The sequence below is a fragment of the Peromyscus eremicus genome, chromosome 5 (assembly GCF_949786415.1).
Source record: "Peromyscus eremicus chromosome 5, PerEre_H2_v1, whole genome shotgun sequence".
NCBI classification, from domain to species: Eukaryota; Metazoa; Chordata; class Mammalia; order Rodentia; family Cricetidae; genus Peromyscus; species Peromyscus eremicus.
The window spans coordinates 83,837,079-83,846,740 of NC_081420.1; the positions used below are offsets into that span (position 1 = coordinate 83,837,079).

The 9,662-nt window shown below is 44.2% G+C and overlaps 1 long non-coding RNA gene across 1 annotated transcript; it reads right to left on the reverse strand.

The window, feature by feature from the left end:
* Positions 1-464: 464 nt before the first annotated feature.
* Positions 465-7,938, reverse strand: LOC131910601 (uncharacterized). Its single transcript, XR_009379177.1, has 3 exons — positions 7,527-7,938; positions 3,268-3,427; positions 465-635 (listed from the first exon to the last, which is right to left on the reverse strand). It is a non-coding gene; the product is annotated as an uncharacterized LOC131910601 (long non-coding RNA).
* Positions 7,939-9,662: the final 1,724 nt, after the last annotated feature.

The window sequence follows — 9,662 nt, forward strand, 5'->3', positions numbered from 1 at the left end:
GTTAAGGCTTAGTCAGGTTGGCTTCCGCTACAGATGCATCTTCATCCTGTGCTCTCATGGTCTCCCTCTGGGTGTCTATGTCTTGATCTCTTTTTATAAGGATCCGAATCAGACTGTTCCACTCTCTTGGTGCTATGACAAAAATAGAAATAACAGAGATATGTTCAAGACGCTGGAAGATGAAGGTCAGGACACAGATAGAGGACTCACTCTTGGATTCACGGATGACGCCTTCTCCCTGCATCCTGTTACAGGGACCTGTTCCAATACTCTGGTAGACTGATAGTCTGGTGTCAGGGGCAGTGACACCTGCAGGCTGCAAGAGTGGCAGATATAATCTCTGTTGAGGCTATGAATCCCATTGGTGACAGTAGAGCTCTTGTGACCCCAAGGCCCACTCTAATACACTGAAGATTAGGTGTCAGTACATGAATTTGGGTAGAGGGAGAGGAAAACACTCAGGATCATGGTGACAAATCATTTTACTTTAATTATGTCTTTGTCCCAGTACAAGAAAGTTAGTTAATCATGAGCCAGTGAGCCGGTGAGAGCGAACAAGCAGTATTCCTCCATGGTTTCTGTTTCAAGCTCCTGCTTGGGGTCCTGCCTTGATCCCCTTAATGATGGGCTGTCACCTGGAACACAGCACAGGTACTTGGAGCTTCACAAGTGTAAGCCAAATAAATTCGCTCCTCCCCTAAGTCAGTGTTTTATCACAGCAACAGGAAAGAAACTGGAACAGTCTTCAAAGGCCTGTTTCCAAACAGAGTTACATTCTGAGACATAGGCTTAGGATTCCGACATATGACCTTGAAGGGGCATAATTAGGACCTTTACCTAGTTACAGCAATACATTCACCTTTGGCGGAGAGACCACTGCAACTGGGCTCTGCCTGCCCTACCTCTGATCACCTGACCCCTGCCAGCCCACAGACTCCCTTATGGAGAAGACTGAAGCTCAAGCAAGGCAAATGACTCACTCAAACACACAGAGAGACAGAAGATTCCAGAAGCAGATGTAGAACACTGCGGTTGTCCCAGAAGTCAATACTGGAAGCCTGGCTCTGACTGGTCATTTTGTGGCTATACATTGGGCTAGTGCTCAATAGGCCGTAAGCGGGTGCCCCCACTAGTCACCCTGCATCCTGGAGAGTGAGGATACTGGTGGCCTGCACAGGAAATAGAGTCAAAGATCTCTATTTTCAGCTCTTTGACTCCACACAAGTTCTTCAACAACTCCCAAGTTAGTCCATTGTCCCATTTGTAAAACCCACAGGGCATGTAAGGGCTATAACTGCCAGAGAGAAGACATAGAAGGTCAGGATTTCATGTATGACCTTGAGGGGGCACTCGGAAGGCATCCTGGGAAATGTGATGCCTCCAATAGAACGGCATATTAGTAGTCGTTCTTCAGGACAATTGAAATCTAGGATTGCTACAGCATGTGGAAAGTGGCCAGTGCTTGGTACCCAGTGTTCACGAAAGTGGCAGCCGTTAGTGTGGCTCCCCTTCCTCCTTCCTTTACCGTCCCTGCCTCCTCTCCACCCCACCACTTCTACTCAGGCTGCCTGTCCTGACCTTATCCCTCCCTGGTGTTACCTGTTCTCTTGGAAATCTTTGAGCCTCCTCCTTTGGAGTGACCACTCATCCCAGCCGGCAGCAGGCCACGTCTGACTGAGACCTGCTTCACTTCTGACTATCAGAGCAAAATGCCGGTGATTTCACCCAAGAGCAGCCATCCAGGGTGAAGCTGGCAGCTAAAACAGTTAACTCTTGATTGATTAATTTAATCAAGACTCAGCCAGCTCATAAATTGTTCAGGCATGCCGTTAACTCAAAAGATCTCTCCTCAGCTAATTGCTTAAGTGATTTTTAAAATTGTTTTAATGAGCCACCCTGAAATTGGAGCTGTGCTTTTTTTTTTGTCAACAAGAGAAAAGCATATGAATATTTTGGTGGAAAAAAGTAACTTAAGTTACAGTCTGGACTTTGTGAGATAGAAAAATAGATGTAGAGGGCATTTTGCCTGCCATATTGAACATGTGGTTTCTTGTTTCCTTTTCTTCATTCTGCTTCATTCCATATATTCTGCTTTGAGATGTCACCCGGATATGACGGTTCAGTTGCCGAGAAGCCTGTGTGAGCTCGGGCTCTTATTGTACACAAAATCTAACAGCTATGAAATGTCACCGGTTGTTTACAGGGACAGCATCTGTCTCACAGATGTGTGATACTTACTCCCCAGATGATTTCATGATGTCACTCATGGGTACCTGAACCCTCCCTTTTACTAACACGTGTCTGTCAGAGGATCTAGGAGGAATTAGAGATGATTTCACGAACTAACCTGTCTATGGAAGTGAGAAAGAATGAGAACAGGGTGGGCGGTGGGTCTGCTGTCGCCTCCTGGTCACTTCAGGTCCTAAGAAGACCGTAAGCGGGAAATGGAAGGTGGGAGAGAGGGGAAAGCCACAAAAGAAAGTTCCAGTGAGAAATCAAGAACAAATAAGAAACCAAAGGAAAGTGTCCAGACAAAATGAGAGTCAGATAAAGATGGAAAGGAGACTGGCAATTAGAAACTGACCGCTTCAAAGAGAAAGAACCACCAACACAGAGGAATCCGGAGATGTGGGCGTTAATCTTGACAGTTCATTTGATTCGACTGACAGACAACTAAGAGATTAGTAAAGTTGGGTGTTCCTGCGAGGGTTTTCCAGAGACAGGTCATCAGAGGTCTGACCTGATGAATGATTTGATCCTTTGATGGATTCAAAATCCCAACAGATCATTAGGAGGTGGCGGACTCGTGAAAGCAGGGCACAGAGGAAACTCCCAAGTAGGGTCAACTAAGGTTACTTCCCTGAAAGCAGGGGGTAGTACATTCAGGACTTCTTCAGGGGGATACAAAAACAATTTTCTCAAAAAAGACATGGGTGGATCATTATGCCAATAGCCCCCCCCAAGAGTGTAACACACAGAGATTCAAACCGAAAGTAAAGGGCATCAGGTCAACGATCCCAACTTATGGCTCAGCTTTGCTGGCACTTTGTCAAGCAGCTATGCTGGCCTCATGACTTCCACTGTTCCCCTAGGAGATGGCCATGCCATTGGAGGAAGTAGGTCACTGGTAGCATGTCCTTCGGGGTTAGACCTGGTTGCTATGGCCTCTTCTTATTTTGGCTTCATTCTGGTTCCAGTCCACCATGGTGTATGCTGCTGTTTCTTATGTGCAATGTTGTGAACTGTTCTGTTCTATTTGTTGCCTACCATATTGTGAGCGGCTCCCTTCTGTCTCCTGTCTGCGGTGATTTGACTGCTCCACTCTGCTTCCTGTCCACCATGCTGTGAGTTCCTCCACTCTACTTCCTGTTTGCCATGGTGTGAACAGCCTCCTCTTCCACTCACTTCCGTTACCATGATGTTCCACCTAAATGCAAGGGGCCAAGTAACCATGGACTGAGCCCTCTGAAACACTGATCAAAATAAAGCTTACCTCCTTTTAAATTGTTCATTAGGATATTTTAACACAGGTACACAAAAGCAACTGATACAGGTGATAAGCCCAAAATAAAAGGGAAATAAAAATTGGCATTTTAAGAAAGAAAATTTTGTCAAAGAGGAAAAAAAAATAGGAAGAGAAGAGCAGGGAGAAGAATAAAGTTTCTTGGGAATTTTACTAGGCAAGCTGCATTAATATTCCATCTGTGCCTACTACAGTGAGCCCATCGTGAAAATTCCAGGACTCCACTGCTCTCAATATATGAGCTCTCTCTTGTTCGAAACACTTCTTAGATAACAGCTCCACTGATCTGAACTTGACTCGCTTCCACATCCCATTTGTGCTGCATGACTTCAATGATTAGCACTTGATCTTTGTGGAGTATCGTTGGAGTGGGGCATTAGCACCCATCATGGATTCTTCAATAGAAACTGATGAATTCAGCCCTCTAATCTCAAACTTCCTGGTTGCTTATAAAGTATTTACTGCCTTGTGAGATACACAGCCCCTCCTGTGGAGCAGGTTGGGTGAGACGTCTCTGGAAGAAGCTCCCTGTGAAGATCAGGGAGCCTGGGACTGGCTGCAGCATGCCTGGCGAGAGTCCTTAGCTCTTGTCACGCTTTGTCCTTGGGGATGGTCGGTGTTGCGCTGTAGACATCCTTTCCTGTCTCTTTTCCTGGCCTTTCCCACCTCTTTCTTTTTTTTTTAAATTTTTTTTTTTTTTTTTTGATTTTTCGAGACAGGGTTTCTCTGTGTAGCTTTGCGCCTTTCCTGGAACTCACTTGGTAGCCCAGGCTGGCCTCAAACTCACAGAGATCCGCCTGGCTCTGCCTCCCGAGTGCTGGGATTAAAGGCGTGCGCCACCACCGCCCGGCTACCCCACCTCTTTCTTTTACAGTCAACCCCTCATTTTCTCCCTACTTTGTATATGTCTCCTATGTTCACTACCATTGTGTGTCCATGACCAAAATGTTTGCTAGAATCACTTAAAAGGTGGGAAGATTTGTCTTGACTTGTGGGTTCAGAGGGATCACAAGGCAAGGGTACTATATGTAAATGGAGCAACCTCTTTTAAAATTCCGTGCTCTAACCTGTAATTTATTTGAGATGGACTTTTGTGCTTAATAGGAGGGAGGGTCTCATTTTATTTACCATCCTTTGAGTATATAAGTGGCTTATCATCATGGATTGAAAGCAGCCGTTCCCCTCCTCCCTGCAGCAAGTAATGAAAACTCCTCTAACTAACCCCCCCAGCCTATTCTTGTCCTAACACGGCATCCTGGCTTAGTAGGAAGGTCTTGGCATCATATATAAGAGGTCAGTCTGGGCACTGTGTTTTCTTGAACACCTGGAAATTTTATTTCCCTGTGAATTTTAGAATCCGTTTATCAATTTCACATGAATACACACCTGTAGGGATCTGCAGGGACTCTGACTAGAACTTTATTCAATCTTCCAATCAATTTCAACCCTATTATCAAAAGACAATACCATTACCAAGTTTCCCTTCAACTTTGTCTCTTTCTCTTGCTATTTTCAGCCCGTGGTCGCCGTACGTTCCCATTTATTTAGGTCTTTCTTTCTCTCAGTATTATTTCACTGCCTTGAACTAAACATGTCATTAGACCTAAGCCTTCCTGATTTTATGCACCACTGTTCTCAATATCTACTTGTAAAGTCTATTTTCATGTCTATGTCTGCCATGGGAACATAAGCATTGCTGTATTTTCTGTATTCATCTGATGACTGACAATTAATGGCAATAATGTATAGATTTAAATCATTTGTCTACCTACACAATCATATTATTCCTTAAGAAAAAAAAAAAGCAAGTGTCATTTTTGCCTTCCAAACCTTGAACTTTATAGTGTTGGTTTAGGCCACAAGTGAAAGAGTGTGTGTAAATGGTGAAGGCAGACTCCTAATGCCAGCCTCAGAGGGAAACTTCAGTGTTTCACCTAAAAATGTTTAATGTAGACATTTATTCATTTATCTATTATATAATATATTATATGTGCATATATATGTATCCATATCTATCATGGCGCTCTCTCTGCCTTAACTCCTCATTGCTACAATTACAGGTATTTTCCCATCATGCCTGACTTGCTGTAAGATATTGAAAAGTGACCTTATGAGGAAAAGAAAACATTGATAAATGGATATAGACTGTATCCACTGAGAAAAACTATGTGATTTTTCTTGACTGTCACTGGCCTGTATTGTACTGACTGATTTCCAAATCTTAAACTAATCTTGGATTCTTAGAATAAACCCAACTTGATCATAATGCATAATCTTTTATATACTGCTGGTTTTGTCAGTTATATTTTATTTGGAATTATTGTACAATATGTGAGTGAGAGTGGCCTGTAAGCTTCCTAAATTTGTGGTTTGGAGACCAAGTTTACGTTGGTCTGAGAAAATCACTTGAGTGAAGGTCTACCCTTTCCTCCAGAAGAGTTACTGTTTAGAGGAAAGCATTCTCCTTCTGAATATTTGCTGCCGTTTGTCAACAGAGGCACCTAGAGTTGAAGTTTTCTTTATAGAAAGGATTTTCTAAGCCATTTTTTAAGACACAGTACTCTGTGTCTGTGGGTTCCTCATCAGCAAATTCAACCAACCACAGCTCAAATTATAAAAAAGTAAAAGCAAAACAGTAGCTTACATTTTATTGGACATGATTTTTAAGTTAAATTTTAATTTTTTTTATAAAGTCCAATCTATCTTTTTTTCCTTTTATACTCATGCTTTTATCATCTACTTTAAACCACAGTTGCAATAGTTTCCTGAGCTGTTGGGGTTTTTGTTTTGTTTTCGTGTTGTTGTAGAAATTCTGTAGTTTTAGCTTTTCCATTTAGGTCTGTATTTTTAAGGCCATTTTTGTGTACATTGTGAGGTAAGCATTCAGATTCTTTGAAAAATGTCAAAAGACTTTGTGAATTATTCTATTAAGTTTCTTTTGCATCTTTGTAAAAGTTTGAGGACCCGAGCAGGCAAGAAGGCTTAGCAGGTGAAGGCCCTTGCCACCAAGACCAGTGACCTGAATTTGAACCCTGGAACCTACATGATGGAAAGAGAAAATCCACCCCTACAAGTTATCCTCTGACCTAAACACACATACACACATACACACACACACACACACACACACACACACACACACACACACACACCAAGTAAATATTTTTTTTTTAATCTAGTGATCTATTTCTAATTCACCAAGCCTTTTTGAAACTCCAGTCCGTTGTAGAACCAATCCTTAGAGTAATTGATTTCAGTTACTGCTTTTCAGTTCTAGGACTTCTATGGACCTGCCTCCTTTTTAAGAACAGTACCTAACTCTGTTAAAAATCCCTAACTTGAATTTTCTTGAACATACCAAACATAGTTTGAAGGTCATGCTACAGGACTTCACTAGCTGATCACTTATGGGTCTGCTTCTACTATCAGTAGCATCTGTTTGTTTGTTTTTATTTGTTAAACATGCTGGTCTCTCCTGGAATTATGTCATTTTTAAATTTACACACTGCATGTTGGATGAAAGCTTCATGGACACACCGAGGCCCTCGATGGTGTGGCCTTTCTCTGTGACATCGTATTTGCTTCTAGCAGGTCAGGGCATGGTCAGCCTCAGATCAACTGTTCCTGCACAGGCTGGAAGATGCAAAGAGGAGCTTTGGGATGGGAGGGGGCGGGGGGGGGCACAGGTCTGACTCTGGGAATAGCCTGCTGACCCCAGAGCTTCCCTGTGGCTACTCCCCTGTGGAAACAAATTCTAGTGAGCCAGTCTTAGTCCTTGCACATGCTTCTGCTTCCTCTTCTGGAAGGGCTGATATCCTTAGTAAAGTGGGTAGACGTGTCAGCCATGCCTCTGTGCCCCTTCTTTGGGCCATGAGCCACCTAACTCTTAAGTAGCTAAGAACACTCAACATCTTCCATGATGTACACGTGCTTTTTCAGCTTTGTACATCTTCTTCAAAACATATTGCACCCAAAGCCCATCTCACTCTCCCAGAACATGTACCTTTTGTCTCCTGGACCAAGTGGAGCCATGGTGAGAGATGGCAGTGGTGACAGGGGGTGACAGACAGGACTCAGAGGAGCCAGGGCACCAGGAAATGAAGAGAAAGGAAAAAGGTCATGACAGGGGTCACTGGAGCAAGATACTGCTGAAAACGAATGGCGAGGAAGACCTTAAAAGGAAGCCAAGATGGCTCCTTAATACACAGACCATGGGCTATTCCGTACCACCTCTCAGTCCCATCCCGCCGTGTCGGACCCTCATCTAATAATACCATTGCCGGTGGGTCCACTGCCCTAAAGGATCTACTCTCCTTGAGTTCCTAGGCTGAGCTTTGGAATTCTCCAGAGTCCCTAAGCCAGCTCTTAGCTGAACACAATCACCTTTCTCCATCCTTGATTCAGCTCCATCTTCTGACCCCCTCCCCTCCCACCCCCCCTTTGCCTGCATGGGCTTTGTCAATCCCCAGCAACGGCAATGGCTGACTGTGATGTCATACTCTTGAGTCAACAACACCTGCTGTTTCCCTTGCTAAAGAGCTCAGGGAAGACCTCTCCCAGCCATCCTCTTCAGCAGATGTTCGGCTAGCTACTGCTGTAGGGAATCTATATTAGTTCTTTTCTCGTTCCTGTGACAAAAGGCTTGACAGAAGTGACTACAGGAGAAAGGGCTTATTTTGGCTCCTGGTTTGAGAGGATACAGCCCACCATGAGGAGGGACACATGTGGTTGGGACTCCCCAGATCTCCATGGACCAAGAAGCAGAGTAGACAAAAAGTGGTCCCTAGACTATAAAATCTCAAGACCCTCCTCCTGTGACCCACTTCCTCCTGCTAGACCTTATTTTCGAAGGGATCCACAACCTCTCAAACCAGGGCCACTAGCTCGGTACCAAGTGTTAGAACACATGAGCAGGTAGGGGACATTCTGTACTCAAACAGTAACAGAGCCTCTGTCTCAGAAGGAGTCTCTTCTCTTTCTCTTCCTTTCTCCTAAACTAAGCAATAGCCATCACACAGACCCATGACCAACTTGTTCTGGAGACTTGTTGGCTGTAGCTGTGCTTAGTTAGACACGCTATTGTTAATGCTGCTGTGACTGGGGGAGTTGACATTAACCACAGGGAAATAATGTGGATTCCAATAATCACCTTCAAATGAGCTTCTGAGAAACTGCCCGCGCAAAGTGAACTTTCTAGAAGCTCCCTATGCACCACTTTACGAGGAGATTAAGAGAGAGTTGGCATCGTGTGGACACGCCTGGGTGTTATTTTTTCCCCCACTTAGCATGCAATTAACATGCAGGCCACATAATAACTGCACCCGGCACCAGAAGCTGGAGTCTAAACACTGCTCAGCGAGGTTATTTAGATCTTCAATCAGATCCACCCGATCGAGGCCAATTATTTTCCTGGCAGAGTTAATTAGAATGTGTCTAAAATGAGTGAGACTTGAAAGGTGGCATTCCATTACTTACTCCCTCTGCTGTCACCTTGAACCTGGAGTCGTGTCCTTAATTTCAAAATTAAAGTACCTTTAAGGCAGGAACAGATCTACATAAAGCCTCTTAAGCATGGAACCAGACAATCTTCCTGTAATATTGGCTGAAATATTCAACTAAGCAGAAAGTTAGTCACAACTGTGTGGGAAGAACCGCCTGTAATGAGTGACGGCCTGGGAGAAGCTCTCTCTTGTTCTCCGGCTCACATCTGTTTGTTGTTGTTTGGGTTAGAGCATCTGGCATCACCAGTCACGAGCGTGCGTGACCTTTCCCATCCACCCTTCGGCCTTCTGCAAAATGGGAACATGACTTCTATTGCAGACTGGTTTACGTAGCTCTGTGACACATGAACACAGGAGAAATTGTTCTCGAGAAAAATAACTTATGAGTTACCAGCTAACTAGAGAAAAATAAGGGCAGGAAATGAAATAAAAGCAAGACTGATGGCCTGTGTGGCCTGAGCCTGGAAAGGAGGCACAGTGCACGTGAAGGTTTCCCCGAGTGTTTCCTGACTGCACATTGCAGAAGCCCATGTGAAGGAGAAGAGAGGCAGCAGGTGCTGCTTGCTGTACCCCGAGTCCTCTGACCCACCTCTGTGTGTGCTCCACTCCTGCCCACAATGATGCCCTTTCCTCAGGAA